Below are 22664 nucleotides of genomic sequence, written 5' to 3'. Positions count from 1 at the left end.
GTTGTAGCTCTTAGCTTCTATTCACGAGGGCGTGAACTTGCAAGAAAGTCTAGTAGATTATAAACAACCAAAGAGAACGATTTGAGAGACAATCCATAAGGTTCAAATATAAAGGAAAAGAGCTCATGAACAGGGTTTTGAGATATTTAGGGTTAAGTGTCTTTGGGTTTGAGCAGTATTGCCTGAGAAATCCAAATTTAGGAGTTTACAAATGGATTAAGTGCAACCACTCATGCAGATTGGAGCATTCTCCTAAACATCTTCAAACATGCATTTGGATATATTGATAATTGTGATGATATCTTCTAACAATTGCATTATCTTCGTATAAAAAACCAAAGAGAACGACTTGAGAGATGATTCATGAGACTCAAATATAGAGGGAAAGGGCCCATAAACAAGAGTGCACCCCCTTTTCTAATCGGTTAAAGGTCTTGAGATACTATAAACTTTTGAGTTTGGACTTCCCAGGAGGTCACCCAGCTTAATACTATTCAAACCCAAGGACACTTAATCTCAAGTATCCTAAAACCTTTAACCGATTGGAAAAAAGGATGCATTTTTGTTCATGGGCTCTTTCCCTTTATATTTGAACCCTTATGGATCGTTTTTCAAATCGTTCCCTTTGGTTGCTTACAGATACTTGGGGTTAAGTGTCCTTGGGTTTGAATAATACTGGGCTGGGTGACTTCCCGGGAAGTTCAAACTTGGGAGCTTACACTTCATCAAAGGCCACCTAAATTAATGATGCAATTTGGCATTCATTTCTGTAGCCTTATGTAGAGCTAAATATGTTGGAGTGGATCAAGTTGAGAATGTTATGGCCAATACTTCATTAAAATCTTGTAAAACTTGTGTATGCATTTGCTTTAACCACCCTTGACAATGCCTTTTGTTTAGCACAACATTATGAAACGTTGCATGTTCCACTTTTCACTACACATCCTTCAACCCCACTTTCTATAGGAGCTGATTGTGTTCCAATAGAGGTTGATGCTACTGCTGCCTAAATTCAAGGACAAGGGTAAAGACGTGGTTGTGGCCATGGCCGTGATGTCTACTACTAGACATATGATGAAGTTATTCATATTTATTGGTGTTGCCGGTGTTTCCAAAGTGGCAACCTCCATTTCCTGGGTAGAGACCTTGGCATCAACAACATTTTGTTGATGTTGTTATAGTGGAAGGTTTAGATACCGAGATGCTTCTAGGAAATAAGGAGTCACGCGAGTAATGAAGGGACCTTGTACGAATAAAAGTTAGTGATCTCTCCATCTTCCTTTTAGAAGTATTATCAAGGGGTTCACTCAGAACCAGTTCATTTAGTGTTTACTTTTTAAGTTTGCTTTTATAAAAAATAGATCTTCTATTATTCTTTTTGTGTTGGTTGATACAGACTTGAGTTCATTTTCTATTACTCAGTTTATTGCCATATATTACCATCTACATTTACGTTGTGCAACAAAGCCAGTTTTCATTCTTTGTGGCAATAGCAATACACATACATGTACATGGGATGAGGTAAACCTATGTGAGACACAAAATCCCTATGCCCCAAAGTGGAGCCGGAAAGGGTGCCACGTGGTAGTGGCCGAAGCGAAAGCCAAACGAGCATAACACGTTTGGACTAAAAGCTCCGACTTGGAAGGTCGAGAGCAGGAGTGGAACTCCCAACAAAGTGCTCGAGGAGCAAGCACAAGGCAACCAATAAGCAAGGCTCCAAAAAGGGACCCAAAAAGGACCAACACATGACACGTGGAAGTGTCCGAGATGGAGTCCGAGGCGGACCCAAGTTGGAGTCCGAGATGGACCCAAAGTGGAGTCCGAGATGGACCCGAAGTGGAGTCCGAAGTGGAGTCCGATATGGAGTCCAAAGTGGAGTTCGAGATGGACCCGAAGTGGAGTCCGATATGGAGTCCGATATGGAGTCCAAAGTGGAGTTCGAGATGGAGTCCGATATGGAATCCGAGATGGAGTCCGAAGTGGAGTCCGAGATGGAGTCCGATATGGAGTCCGAGATGGAGTCCGAGATGGACCCGAAGTGGAGTCCGAAGTGGAGTCCGAGATGGAGTCCGAGATGGACCCGAAGTGGAGTCCGATATGGAGTCCGAGATGGAGTCCGAGATGGACCCGAAGTGGAGTCCGATATGGAGTCCGAGATGGAGTCCGAGATGGACCCGAGATGGAGTCCGAGATGGACCCGAGATGGAACCGAGACCGGGACCGGGACCGAGACCGAGACCGAGACCGAGACCGAGACCGAGTCCGAGTCCAAATCCGGGACCGAGACCGAGTTCGAGTCCAAATCCGGGACCGAGACCGAGTCCGAGTCCGAGTCCAAGTCCGAGTCCGAATACTAATACAGGCAGTTGGGTGAAAGCCCAAAGTGATCGTCCCCCGGGGGGGGGGGGGGGGGGGGGGGCTGCGGGAGGTTCCAAAAGTATAGTAGGGAGAGTGTGGGGGTTGGAGCCCAGTTGGAGCCAGTTTGGCCAGGAAAGGCTAATTTGGCCCAGGAAGGCCAGACCCAGTGTTGGGTGATGAGCTGACCATTGGGAAGTCCAAGACTAGAGTGAACACGGACCGACAAGCGGGGTAGCTTGGTGAAGTGTTCAAGAGCCGGCTCTAGTTCCCCCGGGAGATCGACTGGCCAATGCTCCCAGTCTAAGTGTGGGTGGCACTACCTACTTGGATACCAAGTGTGGCTCAACGGAACCTCACTCTAAGCCCATAGCTAGAGCACCCAAGGGCGGAAGGCGGGGAGATTACTTAGGTGGCTCGCATAAGGCCACAGTGTTCCGAAATGTTGTCCCAAAAGCCCAGACTGTGGAAAGGAAGAGGAGCAGTCCTCTAGGGTAGTGACCAAGGACACAGTCGTGTGGTGAGGAAGTCCCAGAGGACCGTGGGACTTAGTGGTTGGGCCTGTGGGCCTCGATCCAGTGGCAGCGTTGGCAAACACGGCCAGGGGCAGAAAGGGACTTAGTGGGGACTGACAGAGGGATATTGGGGAAGGCTATTCCCCTTGTCGGTGGGCATCCTAAGGATGCTAAGGAGTGGATCTGAGATGACCACTCACGGATGGTTTGCCTAGTCTTGAAGAGCCAAGACTGTGATGCAAGTGGTATGGACTACCAGTGTGGCAAAGGTGATTGGGCATGGCCTTAGCGTAACAAGCTGCCATGTTGGTGGTACCTTTGAGTGTCGGTCATGGGATTGGACACGTGGAGCACTTGGACCAAGTGCAAATGTTGAGTGGCATGGATGCCATTCTCGGGGCTAGCAAGTCCCAAGTCCTAAATTGGACTTATGGAGGTTGTGAATGAGACTCTTCCAAGTGGTCGGAGGTGTGGTTAAGTGACTGAAGTAGAATGGAAAATTTAGTCACTTACAACCTAATTATGTATATGGGCGATCTTGAGCTTGAGTTGCAATCATTGCAGGTAGTGCCGAGTCAAACTTTTGACCCCATCCTTGGTATAGATTGGTTGCGGTACAATTATGCCAAGTGTGACTTTGAGGTTTCTCCCTCTTATCTTTATATTTCTTCTTTTCACTTTTGGCTCCCTATTACTTCCTTTTATGTTTCCGTCTTGTCCTTTTCCTATCCTTCTGACAATCTTTATGTTGCAGTAGTTGACCAACTTATGAAGGAGTATGCCAATCTCTTTGAATATGATTTGTTACCTGGGGCCAAGATTGCAATATTTCATCTTATTCTAATTGGGGATGTTCATCCAATCAAAGTTCCTATTCATTTTCAGTCACCCAAAAAAATTAAAATTTTATATTCAAACATCAAAGAGATGTTAGAAAAAGTATTATTTGAAAGTCATAGAGTCCTTAGGCATATGAACCCCATCTTGTGATGAAGCATGATGGGAGTATTTTTTTTTGCATTAATTATCATTTATTAAACGAAGTGACAATCTCGGATGTGTACCCTCTTCCTCACATTGTTTATCTCTTAGATCGTCTAAGGAAAAACCATCGGCTCACCAAGTTAAATCTTACTTCAGGGTATTGGCAAATACAGATGGCTAAAGAAGATATTCTTAAAATTGCTTTTTGTACACTATTTGGTTTGTAAGAGTTCTTGGTGATGTCGTTTGATTTGAATAATGTTCCAACAACTTTCTAGTGGATGATGGACAAGGTTCTTTATGATATGTTGGAGGTCATTGTTGACTTCATCAATAGTGTTTTAATCCACTCGAAGGGGCATGAGAGGAATACATCTGTAATGTTTGTAAGGTGTTAGATAAGTTACAAAAAGTTGGTTTAAAGTTGAAGCGGTCAAAGTGCGTGTTTAGGTCTAAGGACACAATTTATCTTGGATACCATATTTCTCGTGAGGGTTTTCAAATTGATCTTGACAAACTTATAGCCATTCTAAAGTTCCCTACCCTGAACAGGTGTAATATCTCAGTTGTTTTGTTAATCATCTTTCTAATCATATTACATCGTTGTGAGCATTACTAAAGTCATTAATGTCATCTTTCATTTGGTCTATGGACTGTGATGTAAGGAATCAACTCCCCGAGGTGTCAAAGGCTAAAGCATCCCCGAAAACACAACCAAAATGATAAAAAGTTCATCAGATGAGACTGAGTCCAAGATCAAGTTCGATACCAAGTCTGAGGTCAAGTTCAAGACCAAGTCTGAGACTAACTCCGAGACTGAGTTCGAGACTAAGTCCAAGACCGAGATCAAGATGGAGTCTGAGATCCGAGATCGGGTCCGAGACCGAGTCCGAGAGAGAGAGTCCGAGATTGGGTCTAAGATCGAGTCCGAGACCGAGTCTGAGGTCAAGTCTGAGATCAAGTCCGAGATCAAGTTCGAGACCAAGTCCAAATACTAATGCAGGTTATGGGGTGAAAGCCCAAAGTATGTGCCTCCGAGAGGTGAGTGTGAGACACAAAATCCCTAGGCCCCAAGTAGAGCCGGAAGGGTGCCACATGGTACTGGCCGAAGCGAAAGCCAAATGAGTGTAACACGTTTGGACCAAAAGCTCCAACTTGAAAGGTTGAGAGCGGGAGAAGAATTTGCAACAAAGTGCTCAAGGAACAAGCATGAAGCGAGCAATAAACGAGACTCCAAAAAGGGAGTCTGAGATGGACTTGAGAAGGATTTCGAGATGGAGTCTGAGATGGACCTGAGAAAGAGTCTGAGATGGACCCAAGATGGACCCGAGATGGAGTCCGAGATGGATCCGAGATGGACCCGAGATGGAGTTCGAGGTGGACTTGAGATGGAGTCCGAGGTGGACCTGAGATGGAGTCTGAGATGGACCTGAGATAGAGTCCAAGATGGAGTTTGAAATGGACACGAGATAGAGTCCGAGATGGACCTAAGATGGAGTCCAAGATGGAGTCTAAGATGGAACTGAGACCGAGACCAAGACCGAGTCCGAGTCCGAAACCGGGACCGAGACCGAGTCCGAGTCCGAGTTCGAGTCCGAATCTGAATACTAATACAGGCAGTTGGGTGAAAGCCCAAAGCGATCGTCCCCCAGGGGGAGCAGGGCTGTAGGGGGTTCCAAAAGTATAGTAGGGAGAGTGTGGGGGTTGGAGCCCAGTGGAGCCAGTTTGGCCAGGAAAGGCCAGTTTGGCCCAGGAAAGGCCAGTTTGGCCCAGGAAGGCCAGGCCCAGTGTTGGGTGATGAGTTGACCACTGGGAAGTCCAAGATTAGAGTGAATACAGACCGACAAGTAGGGTAGTTTAGTAAAGTATTCAAGAGTTGGCTTTAGTTCCCCTGGGAGATCAAATGGTCAATGCTCCCAGTCCAAGTGTCTTGCTTGGATACTTGGCATGGCTCAATGGAACCTTGCTCTAATCCCATGGCTAAAGCACCCAAAGATGGAAGGCGGGGAGAGTACCCATGAGGCTTGCGTAGGGCCATGGTGTTCCGAAATGTTGTCCCAAAGGCCCAGACTGTGGAAAGGAAGAGGAGTAGTCCTTTGGAGTAAAGACAAAAGATACAGTCGTGTGGTGAGGAAGTCCCAGAGGACCGTGGGACTTAGTGGTTGGGCTTGTGGGCCTCAATCCAGTGGCAGTGTTGGCGAATACGGCCATGGGCAGTAAGGGACTTGGTGGGGACTGGAAAAGGGATATTGGGGAAAGCTATTCCCCATGTCTATGGGCATCCTAAGGATACTAAGGAGTGGATCTGGCTCATGGATGGATGGCCCGGTCTTTGAGAGATGGGACTGTGATATAGGTGGTGTCGGACCACCAGTGTGACTAAAGTGAATGGGCAGGCCTTAGCGTAATGGGTTAATATGTCAGTGGTACCTTGGGGTGTCGGTTATAGAATTGGACACGTGAAGCACTTCGTCCAAGTGCAATGGTTGAGTGGCATGGATGTCATTCTTGGGGCTAGTAAGTCCCTAAGTCCAAAATAGGACTTATGGAGGTTGTGAATGAGACTCCTCCAAGTGGTCGGAGGTGTGGTTAAGTGACTAAAGTAGAATGGAAAATTTAGTCGCGTATAACTTGGTATTGGAGTTGTTCCTTAGTTTGACTTTTATTGGTGCTCAAGTATATCACCACTGGTGTTGGCATCAAAAGGTCCTAGGAGTGGGCCTATCCTTGCAGAGTAGCAGGTTGGGAAGACATGACTCTCCACTATAGTTCATGTGTGAACTTGTAGGAGAGGTGGTGGATAGAAAAGGGCCAATAATGGAACACCTTTGGGATCTTGGGAATAGTATAATGTTTCCTTAGAGAGCTGAGGATGTGATCCAGATAAGCGTTTGACGCAGCAAACGGGCTAATGTAGTTGTGGTAAACAACTATAGTTGGGATCATGGGAAAGATGCAGACTCCAAAACAATAAAGGAGTCACAAGATTACCCTCATATAGTTGAGGTTGGTGCTCATAAATTTGAGACCAGAATTGATGACTGTGGGAGGTCAAATATAAAAGAGGACACAAGTCTTTGAAATGGTAGCCAAGGCTACCTTTAATAAATGTTGGAACAACCAAAGGAGTTAGATGTGTACTCAGAGGATGAGTTGGTATTCTCATCACATGGACAAGTGGTCCTAAGGAGCAAAAGGTTGCCCCAAGAGAACAAATCAAGTGTCGGAGTAACACTTGCAAAGATGGTCCTTGTGAGTAGGACCTGAATACAAGAAGTTATATTCTAGTGAGCTGGCACCTCAAAGGTAGGACCTCACGAGTCGTCGGATGATAAAGTCCAAAAAGTTGGATAATTCAAATAGAGTCAAGGAATAATCCTAAGGGATTGATGGAAGTATTTGGACTGAGGTGTGTTGTACCCCACGAAGGATGAGGGGGATCATAAGATCCAAGTATAAGAACAGAGGGTATCTTATCGATGGCAGAATGTGCCATACTAAAGTCATGGGAAAGGTGTTCCCCAAAAGAAAACAACTTTGGCATAGAGTTGTGTGTGAACATTATGGTGTAGTGCTAATTGATAGTTGGCATGAGAGACAACTGCTTTGGTCTTGGCAAAGACCCTAACACAAGTGGGGAGTGTTGTAAAGGTAAGCTTATAGAGCCAAGGGTATAGAGATACTGAATGTGCCAAGGTGTGTTGCCTTAAAGTCAAGTTGGTGGGTTTATGAAAACCCCTTCCCAAAGGAATTTTAATGGAAATGGGAATGGCATGGCCTAAGTTGGAAGGCATGCAGTTGGAGTGTGGTGACCCAGATAATGATGGAGGTGTGGAACCACCAAACAATGAGTTGTAGGACTTGACAATTATAGGGCAACTAAGCAAGAGGTGCAAGATAATTGGTTAAACGGGTAAAAAGTAGCTACCCAAGACTTCTTAATAGCATTAGATATACCTATACAGGGGATAAATTGCTCATGTTGCGATATAGTGAGTCAATGTCGAAAAAAGAAATGCTCATTGTCAAGGAGACCACCATTGAGACACCCAAACACTCTAGAACACTAAGAGGTGGTGTTTAGTGTCGCGAGGGCGATAGATAAGGCCTTAGGGACTAAGTCCCTAGCGAATGATGGATAAAAGGTGTTATCCAAATGTCCAAGATTGCGGAGACAGGGGAAGACTGTCTACCCGAATTGGAGAAAGCCAAAATGAAATTTTGGCAAGGCTAGTGATGGGCATATAAAAGCCCATAAGTAGCAATGTTAATCCCGGTGTGTGGGATTATAAGTTGAGCATACCTGGATTGAGGAACTACTCCCTAGGCTGTTGGGTAGGTTCTTCTCTAAGAATATTTGTTACGGCATAGTAGAAAGTGCAAAGCTATCCTCCTAGTCTAGAGGAGAATAATCGAAGGAAAGGTATGAGGCCAAAAGCAAGTAGTAGGGGGATAAAATCAAACCATAAGAATCGAATTGCATAACTAAGGGTGGTTATGTTAGTTGAGAGTGGAGAATCAAGTGGGTACTCAAGCATGTTGTTACTAACAACCATGATGCCATGGAGAGTCTGAAGCATGGAATTATCCATGTTAGACATATGACAATTAAAAAACTTGCAAAAGGAGAGGCCTTAGCAAGTTAAGGGACAGAGTTCCTTCAAAGGTTCCCAAAGACAATTCTAGGTAGTTTAGTACCTAGAAAGCCAAGTGTAAATGGTTCATAGAATGTATAAAATCAGAGTGGCGCAGCAAAAGTGTGGCCTTGAAGCTTGCCATAACGCAATGCTATCAAGGTTGGGGAAGCAGTTCCCGAGTGCTCAAAGGGATAGCTTTGAATGAAAGTCGATGGTCGAGGACTTTCATGCTTGTGCATGAAACCATGTTACATTGGTCGGATGATTTGCTAAGTGAGATTGGCAAGTTAGAGGAACAAATCCCCTAGTTGAAGGTGCCAATTTAAAAAGGGGTGGCCCATGGGGCCAAGCATGGAGGATTCCATGCATGATCACAGACTTGTCAAGTGAGAGGGCTTGGTAGTGCAAAGGAACTAAGTTCCTAAGCTGTAATTTGTAGAGCGCTTTAACTCGATCATCGACGAGTGCATCGATGTGAGGAGTCACGCCAAGCATTTTGGATGATGCCTTCCATAGATGCATATACGGAGGTTAGGTTCGAGTCTCGACCCTCTAGTGCTTGGGTTTGAGTCCCAACTCACTAGTGTGAGACACAAAATCCCTAGGCCCCAAAGTGGAGCCGAAAGGGTGCCACGTGGTAGTGGCCGAAGCAAAAGCCAAACGAGCGTAACACGTTTGGACTAAAAGCTCCGACTTGAAAAGGTCGAGAGAGGGAGTGGAACTCCCAACGAAGTGCTCGAGGAACAAGCACGAAGTGAAAGATAAGTGAGTCTCTAGAAAAGGGACACAAGAGGACCGACACATGACACGTGGAAGTGTCTGAGATGGACCCGAGATGGAGTCCGAGATGGAGTCCGAGATGGACCCGAGATGGACCCGAGATGGAGTCTGAGATGGATCCGAGATGGACCCAAGTGTAAGGAACCAACTCGCCTAGGTGTCGTAGGCTAAAGGAATCTCGAAGGCATGACCAAAATGACAAAAAGTTCATCAGATGAGACCAAGTCGAAGATCGAGTCTAAGACCGACTTTGAGACCGAGTTCGAGATAGAGTCTGGAATCGAGTCCGAGGCCGACTCGGGGACCGAGTTCGAAACTGAGTTTGAGATGGAGTCCGAGATCCGAAATCAAGTCCGAAACCGAGTCCAAAGTCGAGTCCGAGGTTGGGTCCGAGATTGGGTCCGAGATCGAGTCCGAGACCGAATCCGAAGTCGGATCCGAAATCAAGTCTGAGATCGAGCCAGAGACTAAGTCCAAATACTAATACGGGTCAAGGGGTGAAAGCCCAAAGCGTGCGTCTCCCAGGGGGGGGGGGGGGGGGGGGGCTGTAGGGGGTTCCAAAAGTAAAGGACTCTCCAGTGGGGCTTCCAAACTAACTTGAGGTTGAGACTGGGACCGAGGGGCCTTGGGTGGGAGTGAGTATGGACTTGGTTGGTGCTGGAGGGGCCATCCAAGGAAGTGCTCAAGAGTAGCTCCCACTCCCGAAAGGGAAACCAACTGCGATGCTCCCGGCTCAGGTGGAGTGGTGCCCCACTTGAGTACCACGTGGCTCATTGGTCCTTGCCCTTCCTAGGGGCTTGGGCCTTCCTTCGGGATGGAAGTGGGGGGGTAGAGGTACCCATACCGGGCCGTTAGGCCATGGTGTTTTGCCCCGACGTCCTGAAGCAAGTGTTGCACCCAAGACTTGGGATTTAGAGGGTCCCATGATCAAGTTTTGTGGTACCAAGAGGTGTTAGGAACCTGGAGACTTGGTGTGTTTGGCTGTTTATGCCTGCGGGGAGTGTAGCCGAACCTTAAGTCCAGTCTAACCTGAGGAGGGGGATTGGGAGAGATTTGGGAATCCGTGGATGGATGGCTAATGCTCCGTTGCTCGTGCAGTGAGTAGCTGAAACCAAGTAGGACCAAGTAGGAGATGGTACCATAGGCGGGAACCTTGGCGAGGGAACTTAGCAAACGCCAAGGCAATGTTAGACGGGTAGACGAGGTAAGCTGGCAAATTGGAATGGAAAAATTTGTGGCTTACAATTTGGTATCGGAGTCTTTTCCTCAGTTCTAGCAAAGGATAGAGGCGGATTGCTGGGAGATGGCAAAGGTAGGGCGTAAGTGAACCCAGGTGGAAACGGAACCTCCGCCAGAGCTGGAGCTTCCGGTCGAACAAGAGGCTATGGATGAGGAATCCTTGCATGAGGACTCCAGTGAGGAAACTTCCAAACAGGAGTCCGATGGTGAGATTCAGTCGTCCAAGGCTCGATTGGACGTCCTAGAAGGAGAATTGGCACAGACCAATGCCCTGCTGGAGACTCTCATACGCAAGCTAAAGCATGACAAAAAGCGGAAGAAAAAGCGAAAGACTGCGGATGCTGGCAGAGCAGAAGGTGCGGACCCTTCGGCAGGGACTGAGGCAAAACCAGACAAAGTCGAACAGACCAAAGTGGAATCAATCCCTCAGGCAGTTCCCAAGTACAAACCAAAGCCCCCACCGGTCTTCAAGGGAGTGAACGACTATAAGGTGGTGGAGGATTGGTTTTACGATATGGAGGACTACTTCCGAGCGTTGCGGTTACCGAGCTCGGAGAAAGTCCCATGTGCAAAACCATACTTGGCAGATAATGCCAAGTCTTGGTGGAGAACGACGGAGGCCAACGAAGGACCGATGGCCACTTGAGACATGATGAAGGCGAGGATTTGCACAACATACGTTCCTCCGAATGCCACTCTGCATCTGAGGGATGAGTTGAGTAGGCTGAAGTAGACTGGAACCATCCAGGAATATGTGAATGGGTTCATGGCAAAGAGGATACTTGTCACGGACATGGGGGATATGGATGCGTTCCATGCCTTCATATCGGGTTTGCAAACCTGGGCTCACGGTGAGGTGATGCACTGGAACCCGACCAACTACAAGGAAGCGTTGGATGCGGCCATCAAGGTGCATTGCGAAAGGGGAACACAGCGGGGTCGGGATCCACATTTAGCAAAGGGGCCAAACCAAGGGGAACGTATAGCAGGGGGAAATTCAAGAAGAGTTTCTCTAAGAATGAGTCCTTGGGGTTCCGGAAAGGCAAATCCGGTGGCCAACGAGAGAGTACGTAGGGGAGTTAAGCGAAAAGAGACAAACCCACGAATAAGAAGGTCAAATCATATAGCAGCGTGGGAAACAACGTATGCTACAACTGCGGTGAAGCGGGACACTTTTTGAGGGAATGTCCCTACCCGAAGAAGGCCAGAGCCAATATGGCCATCAAGTCGGGTGAAGTCCAAACTGAGGTATGTGATCTAGTCCCTAACTCAAAGTTACTCATTACATAAGCAACTTTGGTAGAGAGTTGTTTGCGACATCTACTAGCCCTCCAAGGGAAGCTCGGAGGTAGCTTTGTTAAGATCCTTATTGACACGGGTGCTTTGGATAATTTTGTGGCTGCAAACATAGTCTGGCAAGCCGGACTAACGGTGCAGCGGCTAGGCGAACCAAGGACTATAGAGTTTGTTCAAGGTAGCCAAAGCATCGATGAGGTACTTCGACAAGCGAGAGTCGAAGTAGGAACATGGAAAGTAGACATGGATTTCACCGTGTTGGACATAGCGGGATTTGACGTGATCTTCGGAATGGATTGGTTCAATCGGTTCGTGATAGCCCTGCATGGACAAGGTAGGAACCTTGTGGTACTGGCAAATGCCCAAGGAAGAAGATCTAGGGTGGAGGCCCAGGATCTAAAGGTAGGGCAAAGCAAGGCTAAAGATTCCTGCTTAAACCTGGTGTCCACGAGAGGACAACTCACTAAAGGAACTAAGGCAGCCTTTTTATGCTTACTCTCGGTGAAGAGTGACAAAAAGACAGGAACGGAAAAAGTACCTTTAGTGATCCAGCGGGTGTTGGACCAATTCCAGGATACTATGCCAGAGGAGCTACTGGTGGGGTTGCCCCCTACACGACCGATAGAACATAAGATTGAGCTGGTCGAGGGTGCTGAGGTGGTGGTTCGTCCCCCTATCGTTTGAACGAAAAAGAACTCAAGGAGCTCAAGTGCCAACTAGAGGAGTTGGTGGACAAAGGGTATGTTAGGTTGAGCAAGTCGCCGTATGGGGTGCCGGTGTTATTTGTGAAAAAGAAAGATGGTTCTATGCGCATGTGCATAGACTAAAGCTCTATTTCGTTAAAGTGGGAATTGTCATTATCCCACTTGTAAAATAAGGTTTCCAAATCTTTATATAGTATATAAATATAACAAAATTCAACTGCATTGAGGCACATGCCATTTTATTTTAAACAAGGAAATGTCTACTTAATCACTTCTCCTCCCCCTGCCACTGCTTCACCTCTCTCTTCTCCTTGTCATTGTCATCCAATTTCTTTCCATCCTTTTAATATTGGCTCAGTTGTTCCGAGTCTAGGTGGAGCCCAAGTCCCCATTCAATCTTTACTTTCCCCTTATTAATAAAACAACTTCGTAGACTTCCAATAACATGCTGTAACACTTCTAGTATAATGCAAATCCTCTCAAAGAATTGTCTTTTAATATTAATACAATGGCATGGAACCCCATGCCATAATAAGTTACATTTTTAAATAAATACATGCCATCTCAGACTGTTATTTTTTGCCTCCAACGCCTATACAATAATCTTGGAATTTCATCACTCTCCACACTATCAGGATTTAAACCCAATAGTAATGCCATCTCTTCTCTAATACGTCCACGCTCATGTTCAGTGGTCGAAGAACCCATCCGGTTGAGCAGATTATGGAGATGCGGATAGTGCTTGGCTAGACAATATACATGCCATAAATGATGACTGGTGTCTGTCCGATCAAATGGCTTCTGATATACCGTTCCATCTGCCATTTGGTTGATTTCTGCAGCCACCTCCTGGACTGGCCGGTTCTCTATCACCATCGCTTCAAGCCGTTTTGCATAAGAACATACGGTTTCTTCTCCCTAGTTTCCATACTGCAAGAGATGGGGTGCACTGCATATGTGTGTGTGTTCGCTGCAGTTTTAATCGGCGAGTCATCGATGATGAGGATTTCACTTGACCTAGCAGTCCGGTTCATCACTACAGCCTCTGCCTTGACGAAGATGGGCTTGCTACCCCTCACATGGACCATAGTCAAGCAATCCTCCTGCGTTAGGAGAAAGTCAAATGGTAATATTACTCGCGTCTGATCGTGCATCATCTGTAGCAACGTTAATGCATTGTGGCGCATCATGGATGTCCAAACTCCCAATTGCAAATTGAACCCGGCCCTCTGTTTTAAGTGTCGCATGGTCATTATTAGATCCCGCAGTTTCTCCTGTGTGATTAATGTGAATCTGTCTCTTTTGACCAACTTGCGACCGCAGGCTTTGGAGGGTGCAGTGACATTCGAGGACGAGCCACGCTCATGGGAGAAAAGGACACCGTTCAGATAAAAAACGATACAGTACTTTCGCCGTGACTCTGAAATGAAATGTGTCAGCATAAAAAATGGTACAAGTCAATTTTACCATCTACAATATTAGCGAATGGTGCTCCCGATGGTCGTTCAGAGGGTTTTGGTCGAGGAAACGTGAAGGGCGGAAATACTCTCCTCTGCAATGTGGGGTCAATCGCATCCGATGGCGTGTGGGCACATGCCATTTCAGCTGTAGACTCTGGTACAACTGGCTCAACAGTGGCATGGGGTGGTTCCGATGGCGTGTGATCACACGCCATTTCAGCTGGTGCCTCCGTTGGCAAAGTGGACATGACCGAACAGGCAGTAGGGGCGGTGTAGGGAGGTTCCAACGGCGCGTAGTCAGACGATTGGGCACACGTTGAGTCCGTTGGAAATGAGGATACGACCGGCTCGGCGGCTGGGGCGGCCTCATGCGGGTCCAATGGCGCCTGGTCACCGTCAGTTGGATACGTGAACAAGATTGACTCAATGGTATGGGCAGCATCAAGTGGAGCGTGGTCAGCTTGCTTGGTGTTGATATGGATAGTAGCCTCCACCAGCTCTGATGACTCTTGCAGGCAAGTAGAGTCCACTGGCGGATCCATATGCATGTCCAAATATCTCCCTTCGATTGAGATGGTATCCTCCCGTGCTACTAAAAACAAACTCATTAGCACATTGAATCGACTATACTGTATTTACCATCAACTGCTATTGAGGAACTAGGACCGATATCACTTGGGCGCACTGCTGATTCTGAAGGATTGGACATACGTTTCGACCCTTGCTTGGCACTATCCTTCCTCGACACTAAAGGCTAGAGTTTGTATCTTAATTCAACTGAATAATCTCTACTTACCATTTCTTCTGCGACCTACATGGACAATGTTAGAAATGGTAAAAGGTTAGGAATGGATGTACTATTATTTACCTGATGGTTTGTCTTGTATGACCTTCCTCCGCTGCTCTTTGGCCACCTCAGGCTGGCCATCGTCGTCATCATCGTCATCGTCGTTATTGTGATCGTCACCATTGTGAGGACCATCCAAGTCCTCTTCGTCCTCCTCTTCTTCATCCTCCTCTTCTTCGTCCTCCTCTTCTTTGTCCTCCTCTTCGTCCTTCTGCTCTTCTTGCTCATTATCTTTCTCTGGGTCCTCATCCCCCTCCTGCATTTCTTCCATAGGCTGCTCAGGCTGGATGGCTTGTTTTTCCAGGACCATCTTGGGAAAATCATCTGGCCGAGTCTCCATCTCAAAATACAAGACATCCATAGCCTGTTTTAGTGCGTGACCTAGGACCGTATCCTCACCCGACTATCTTAACATGGTTTTTGCACGTTCTTGCACCCTTCGAAGACGACGAGATGAGAAAAACGTGGCCCTGACTTGAAAAGCATCCCTCATCCATTGTACCTCTCCATTGAGATTGGGGAAGGGGAGTCCGCCATAGGAATCTGAGTCAGAAGGTGGTGACTGGCTCCTTTCACTCAGCCCTTGATCTGCAATGAATGGCATGAGCACACACGCCATAACCGCGAGGCATTACCTATCATCTTTTCGTTGCCCTTCTTCCTTTTCAAATCAAACGCCTCTGATCCCGACGACTGTCCAACGTGCTTTCGCTTTTTATGACCACTGTCAGTTTGAGCTTGGCTGGTGCTTGCCTGTTTTGCCTTTGAAGAAGTGTCTCCTGCAAGGAATGGCATGAGACCACACGCCATTGCAAATATAATTTGTACCTCCTTTTTTCCTATTGCTTGTCTGTTTGTCCTTCTTCGACGCGCCACCAGTGCGCTTTTCAGTCCTCGTGTCTGAATATTCACAACGATCTATAATCAAAATGGCGTGAGGCCTCACGTGACCTTACCTTGTGCAGGTTGTGAGCTCGGCCTAACATCAGTAGCTGTTAACGCCGTTTCAGCATCTGGGGGTGGCCACGCTCCTGCATACAGAGCTTGTGAGATAACATTTAAACTTAAAGTGCGTACTCACCAGATTCGTAGAGAAGATACTGTTTTTCTTTGGCAACTGTAATTATATGCTCCATTGAAGTCACCTCTTCAATGGAGTTTGTCACCGCAACACACGAGACACCCTTGAGTAGTGCGGCTCGAAAGAATAGTCCGCCGCAGTTGTACTCGACAATGCATTTGCCCTTGGAGTCACCTGCTATTGCGTTGAAGACCCAGCTGAGCATTTCCCATGCTGCACCTGGAGCTTTCTTTGGATTCGAAAGCTCCATAGCCGTCTTTAGTTCCTTAGGCACGGGTAAATTGACCTCCCTCAGATCAATTCGATCGGCTTTGTTGAACGAAGCTGGGAAGTCACTCCAGTCCCACTCTGCTGCAGGACCAATAACAAGGGCGAGTGTGAAGATGCGGACATTCGTCGGTATCTTCTTCTTAGCCATTATCCCATGGATCTCCCGCATCTCCTTGCCTTTCAACCGAGCCTTCACCTCGTTCAAGGCCTTCCAGAACTTGTGATAGGATTCGGAGTTGTAGATCATATAGTGGACTAAAGATTCCACCTCCACAAGTCCCACCATTAAGTCAATGATGGAGCTGACTTCATCTGCATGAGTGATCTCCTTGTTTGTGAAGTCCATCACACAAAAGATGTTCTTGACCTGCTCATCTCCGCGGGAAACGATGCTCCTCCACCTTTGATCCTCATCCGAATTCACGTATACCCGGTAAGGTTCTCGATAGGCCTCTCCTGTGGGGTCGAGCTGTTTCTGAAGCCGGCGGTCGACATCCCTCTTAATGAAATTTGGATACTGATCCAACTTCTCAGCTTTACTTTTCGTGGCATCCCGCAGCAGATCGATGAACTTGGGGGCCCCCTTCACGTAGTCGTCGATGTCTTCATTTGACAAGTCCAACTCTTCCATCATCTCTTGCGTGGTGTCGATGCTCACCCTCGCCACGGCCACTTGCTCGAAGATCCAATCCTTCAATAGCGCACGAGCTCTCAGAGTCGTGCACAAGTCCTCGTATGTCACAATATGGCCGGGAGTCATTTTGGTCTTGTTGAAGACTACCTCACCACGTAGAAGAGCATTAGCCACTGTCAGAAGGTCATCATCGTCTAGAGACCGCGAGAAACGTAAGGCGTTGAGCTTCAAATCATTGGGCTTCCGGCCGTCCTCCACACCCATTGAGTTTAGCAACTCCCCGTCATGGTACCTCCTCAGCACATCTACCCATTTGTCAAAAACAACTTTTGTCGCGAGTAGAATGTTATGGATGCTGAGTGTGTCATTGACCCCCAGTGTTTTCGAGAGAAGACTCGAGAATTCCTGCAATGGAAATGGCGTGAGGCCACATGCTATGCCACATGCAACGAGGCTTACCTGCCAGGCGCTAGTTGCTAGTGCACGTCCTTGTCCTGGTTTTTGTGGCTTCTTCAGTTGAACCCAGAGCTTCCGTGTTCGTGCCAATGTCTCGTGCAGACCCGATTTGTAGCACGTTTCTTGCTTGACATTCTGCGCGTGGGAGATGTATATGATAGATCGGAGGGGCGAGTTGCCTTTTATCAGGCGGACAACTCTTGTCTTGAAGACTTTCTTCACCTCCTCGCCCACCATAATATCCACAACTATCTGTTGCATCGCCAAGCTAGAATGCTGCCCGGAGATGGCATAGAACCGGATGTTCTGATCGTCCAACACCTTCCTATTGATCAAGTCTGGAAACCTCGTCTCGCCCTTCATTTTTCGGTAGTAGGGGATCACGTCTGCGATGTCGGGTGTTACTGGACTTGCCAGCATCTTCTGCTTCAGTTTCTCCACCCACTCATCAGATACTAGCCTGTGGTTGTATTTACTTTGGATCTCGATACGGCTCACGTCGATTGTATATACTTTGTTGGAATAGTAACAAGTACTATTATCTGCGACGATTTTTGCTGCCTCTTCTTGCTCTTTCTGCTCTTTGCGGCTCTTCTTTTTGGTGGGTGTAGTGTTCGAACCCGAGGCAATGGCATCACCGAGTAGCTTCTTTTTTGGAGCAGCAGAGTCGGACGTCGGCTTGAGCTTGACCACCCTTTTCTGCTTCGGGGTAGTTTCCAGATCGACCCCCTTCCCCTTCGCTTCGCGAACTGGAGGCACTCTCAACGGCTCAATGTTGGAATATAGTTTTTGAACATCGCCGTAAGTGAGGTCCGTGGATTCCATGTGATCTTCATAGACCCGCAGCATCTTTGAAATTGTGGGCCTCCTGGACAACCTCTCCCTAGCTCCCTCTAGGAATTCCTCATAGCCGCTGCCCCCCTCCAGGGCTTTCCATCCCGAAAGTCCAACTGGTGAGCTCCTCCCCCTTCTCTGCATCCACATTGACAGTGGCTGGAAGAAGAACGCAATTCCTCGCCTGTTCAGAAATGCACAACAATTAGAGCTGACAGATGAAAAGCTAGTAGCTGGAAATAACGTGAGGCCACACGCCATTCACCACTGCATCAGATGTCTTGAGGCTGCATCCTAAGATGGCGTGAGGCTACACGCCATCTGTAACCGAACTGCACTCGAGAGCCCAATCGGTGCATGCCAATGTTGCTACTGAATGGCATGTGGCCTCATGCCATTTTCTACTTGGCCTAAAAGACTTACCATTTGAAGCCGAATGGAGGCCGTGACAATCGAGGCCGGACTCGCTGGTGAATGTGCACTGTGTGTGCAGCGGATCGTAGCAGCAAGGCTACTCTGCCACTTATAGTTGGAGAGTGGTGCTGAAATCTCCCGGGACACCAAGTGGGCTGCGTGTGGGTGGCGGAGTGGGCGGCGGAGTTGGCGGCGAAGTTACAAACTGGGTGTGTCTTGAAGTGGACACCGATGCACACGAGCGCGATGCGAGCGCGAGTGTGATGCAAGCGCGAGTGGACGCCGATGCACACGAGAAACCTGTAGAGAAGTGAGCGTGATCGCGAGTGGGAGCGCGATGTGAGCGGGAGCGCGAGTGTGATGCGAGCGCGAGCGCGAGTGTGCGAGCGCGAGTACAAAGCAAAATGCAAAACCTAACCTCACACGCGCGAAATGTCACAACGGTTGGTAATCCCGCCACGTCATCATTCCTCGGACTTGGGCGCCACCATTAATTTCTGGATTGCCGCGCGCATGCAAGCACGCAAAATCCAAAAGAAATCCGCAACGTCATCATTCCTCGGACTGCATGCACGCGAAATCCAAAAGAAAGATCATGATTGGGATATCATTTAATACCCTCGCTATATTTATACCATGCATGATTGGATATTCCAAAGCATCTTGTATTTCCAAAAATGGCAGATGTTCAGCTAAATAAAGAAATTCTATCTGTTTCTATTTTTCTCTCAAATCAATATTATAGCGTGTGGGCTCATGCAATTTTGAACCAAAGAAACCCGAAAACGTTGGACCCAAAATATTTTGAAAAAACCCAAAAAACCCTAAACATTTTAAACCTAAAAATCCAGGCGTCCTGTGGCGTTATTCCTTGAATGGCGTGTGGGCGCATGCCATTTTCAGGGCCAAATGCTGAATGGAGAAAAATTCCCTTTCAGTGCAAATGCTGCAAGAGGCAGATGCCGAGCACAAAGGACTGTAACTACCTCACATGACACAGATAAACTTTTCTCTATTTGGCAAAGATAAACTTTATAGCGTGTGGGCTCATGCAATTTTGAACCCAAAGAATGCACCAAAAAATTCTCGGCGTCATCTGACGTTATCTCTTGAATGGTGTGGGGCCGCATGCCATTTTCAGGGGCACATAGGAGTATATTCCTAGGATATTCTGACACGCGCGAGATTTTTTTGAGTTTTCTGGAGATCCAACCGTTAGATCGCAACTAGATTTTACAGAATGGTATACAATGTCTTTCTTGATGACCCTGCAAAGAAACATCTCGATCGGACACCACATGAGACCACACAAGCCTTACAATGTTTCAGGGGCATTTGCCATAGATCCGACCGTTATTTTGCTCCAAAATTTTACAGTTTGGTGTGCATTGACCTTTCCATCGAAATTGCAAAGGGACATCACAATCAGATGCGGGATCACAAGAAACTAACTTCACTAACTCTAGTTTCACCAAGATCTACGTAAGGAGTTATGAAATGAAAAGACCCTCTCTATTGAAATGTGTTTATGATCCTAGGGGCATTGTGACATATCAAAGGATTTTGCATCAAGTTCTGTATTTGCATGTTTATCAAGCTACTGAATTGCTAAACCCTAAACCCTAAACCCTAAACCCTAAACATGTGGCAAATGCTGCGTGAAGAAAGATGCCCTTTCTGGGCAAATGCTGTAAGAGGCAGATGCCGAGCAGATGTATCTCAGGCTAACGAAGGGGACAAACGAAAGCTAGCTATAAACATGACGGGATGCAAATAGATTACTAGGCTGGTCCTACGAAAATCAAAAACCATAATTGAAAACATTGAAAATGCAAAAAGAAAGGTTTATAATATTTTTGAATTTTAAGCAACCAAAGGAATGTAAGTAGGGCATGTGTTTGTAAGTTTAAAAATGCCTCAACCACTTAAATTCCCAAGTAAATAAAGCTGTTTCTATTTTTGGTACAGGTAAACTTTATAGCGTGTGGGCTCATGCAATTTTGAACCCAAAAATGCACCAAAAAATGCTCGACTAGCATTATTCTTTGAATGGTGTGTGGCCTTATGTCGAGCATTATTCTTTGAATGGCGTGTGGTCTTATATTGCCATAAATGGACGTACACACACAGCATAATTATTCCTTTACACGGCGAATAATCTTGGTGCGGATCGCTGACATGGCATGGCAAAGTTCGAATCACTGACATGGCACAGCTGGATCGAGGCAAGGACATGATGTGACAAAGTTCAACCTCCGACAGCAAAGTCTAGAAGCTACTCAGTTTGAAATTTGTCAGAGGAATCATAAGATCTGGTTTGTCAGAGGATTTGATGTGACGTTCAAGCGTGTGTTATTTTTGAATTCTCGAACTCATTCCTAGGTCTATCATTTTTTTGTGCCGTGTTCTTGGTTCCGCTGAGCGCAGTGAGCGCTGCTTGTGTAAGCGGCGTTGTGGGCTGTGGTTTATGTGTCTACGAGCGGTTGCGGCATTGTGAGCGCCATTGCGAGCGGCAGTTTATGCGAGTGGCAGTTTGTGCGAGCGGCGCTACGAGCAGTTGCGGTGTTGCGAGCGGCGCTACGAGTAGTTGCGGTGTTGTGAGCGACACTGTCTTTGGTGTGGCTACCGCTTCCTCTTGATATTCGGCACTTGTGCTTCCTGGTATGTTCACCATGGAATGGCTTAGGACCACATTTAGAAATGGCATGAGGCCACATGCCATCTTGGGCCCTTGCAATTTCATGGCTAGCGTATTGTCATGTATGTTTTTACTTGCCTGCAGCTGTGTGTATATCAAGATGGCATGAGGCCTCATGCCATCTTTGGCCCCTCCTAGCCTATTGCCATATTCCTTTTGCCTTGCTGCAACTGTATATATTTTTGTATGGGTGACTAGTCACGCACACAAAAATATATACAGTTGCAGCAAGGCAAAAGGAATATAACAACAGGCTAGCAGGGGCCAAAGATAGCGTGAGGCCTCATGCCATTAGTGGTACCATTAATGGCATGAGGGCTCATGCCAATTTTGTGAATGCGAAATTTCACGTGGGTGTCAATAGCATGTTTGAATAATGGCATGTGGCCTCATGCTATTGAGGTTGTTTGGTATGTTATGATTTAGGCCATTCTCCAATCATTTTTTGTATAGTCTTAACTTCTTTTCTGCACTTTCAGAATGGCCTTCAAGGTTGGGGAAAAGATTTACATTTTGAATGGTGGGAAGAGAGTTGCAAAAGGGACCCTTGTGTCTATGGATCGGAACTTTGTTATACACTGTCAAAGGCTTGGGGAAGGCAATGCTGCTGTATCAGTAGAGACTGTCTTCGATGGGAATGTGGTCGCTATTGAACGAGGAGAGATGGTCGTCGGGGTAAATGTTGTTGTTGCCTTGAAAAATCTTCAGAAGAAAGCAGATGTTGGGGACAGCGCAAGTGCGACGCATGTTCCCTCCGTGGATCTTAAGAACCGTGCTACATGGATTCAGGTAAAGGTGTTTCTAAACAACCCCGAGGGGGAGGTGGTAGCTGAGGGCTTAGCCACAGTTGTCGATCCAAGAGATGCGGTTGCTAATCAAGAATTGGGCTGGGATGATATTGGAGTTGCGATTTTAGAGGTTGTTGACACAGAAGAAAACAGTCTGACTATTGGAAGCATTGTGCGGTGGAAATTGAGGCACTTAGTGTTTGAGAATGTGAAGGATTCACAATCAAACACCACTACAACTGATGACAGAACATCTCTTCATGGGAAAAGAAAGTACACCTTCCTAAAGCGCAGCCAAAGGGATCTGAGCAACGAACCGAAAAGGCAAAAAATGGCGATAGAGGTTCGAATGGTCTCGACAGTTGCTTGTTGCAAGAGGAGGTGCTATCAACATGCTAATTGGGATGCTATTGAAGAGGAGAGAGCAAGATACAAGACATTGTCCTGGAAGGCAGCTCGCAATTTTGTGTATGAGGCATTACGGTCATCTGTTGATGCTTCAGAACATCAGGTGGGGGGCATGGTCTTCCAGAGGGGTTTGGTCTGCATGAAGGCATGGAGAATCATTTATGGAGTCCCTCGAACCACATTCTACAGAATCAAAACTGAGTTTGAGGAATAAAGGGTTCAACAGGCAGTCCGTGGGAACGACGGTACGCACAAAACCAG

Source organism: Selaginella moellendorffii, unplaced genomic scaffold (genome assembly GCF_000143415.4).
Source record: "Selaginella moellendorffii unplaced genomic scaffold, v1.0 SELMOscaffold_55, whole genome shotgun sequence".
In the NCBI taxonomy this organism is placed as follows: Eukaryota; Viridiplantae; Streptophyta; class Lycopodiopsida; order Selaginellales; family Selaginellaceae; genus Selaginella; species Selaginella moellendorffii.
This window is presented reverse-complemented; position numbering follows the sequence as displayed.